This window comes from Octopus bimaculoides, chromosome 3, assembly GCF_001194135.2.
Source record: "Octopus bimaculoides isolate UCB-OBI-ISO-001 chromosome 3, ASM119413v2, whole genome shotgun sequence".
In the NCBI taxonomy this organism is placed as follows: Eukaryota; Metazoa; Mollusca; class Cephalopoda; order Octopoda; family Octopodidae; genus Octopus; species Octopus bimaculoides.
Window position 1 is genome coordinate 117,464,453 of NC_068983.1, and position 591 is coordinate 117,465,043.

General features: G+C 33.3%; 1 protein-coding gene across 2 annotated transcripts in view; it reads right to left on the reverse strand.

Moving 5' to 3' along the window:
* LOC106867249 (uncharacterized) overlaps positions 1–591 on the reverse strand; it is an 89,925-nt gene that overhangs the window by 11,660 nt on the left and 77,674 nt on the right. The gene's annotated exons all lie outside the window — the stretch shown is intronic.

The window sequence follows — 591 nt, forward strand, 5'->3', positions numbered from 1 at the left end:
ATATATATATATATATATATATATATATATACATGTATGTATGTGTGTGTGTGTTTGTGAGTGTGGATGTGGGGGTGGGGGTGGGTGTGAATATGTAGATTACCACACAGTTTTCCTAAACCAAATTCAGAAGGCATTGATCAACCCGAAGCTATACTAAAAGACACTTTTCAAAGGTGTCATGCAATGGGATTGAAACCGAAATCATCTGGTTTCATAATGAGCTTTTCAATCACATAATCACACCTGCGCCTGTTTACAGAAGTAAAATCTATGATGTGCTCTCTTCAGTAATTGAATTTTGTGTCACTTCTCTAAATCTTCTCTTAAAAATCATACATTATTCTTCAAATTTGAGTTGTATATTTTTTGTTGCTGTTTTGAATTCGCTGGAATTAAAGTTAGCTGCAGTAAACCAGTGTCATTGTTCCATTACAACCAAGATTGCTATTGCTGACACTTACTTAGCATAACTCAATTTTAGAAAATAACAATATAATGAAAAATAATACATACATACATACAAGCACGCACATACACATACATACATTTATACATGTACACACACACACACACACACACACACACACA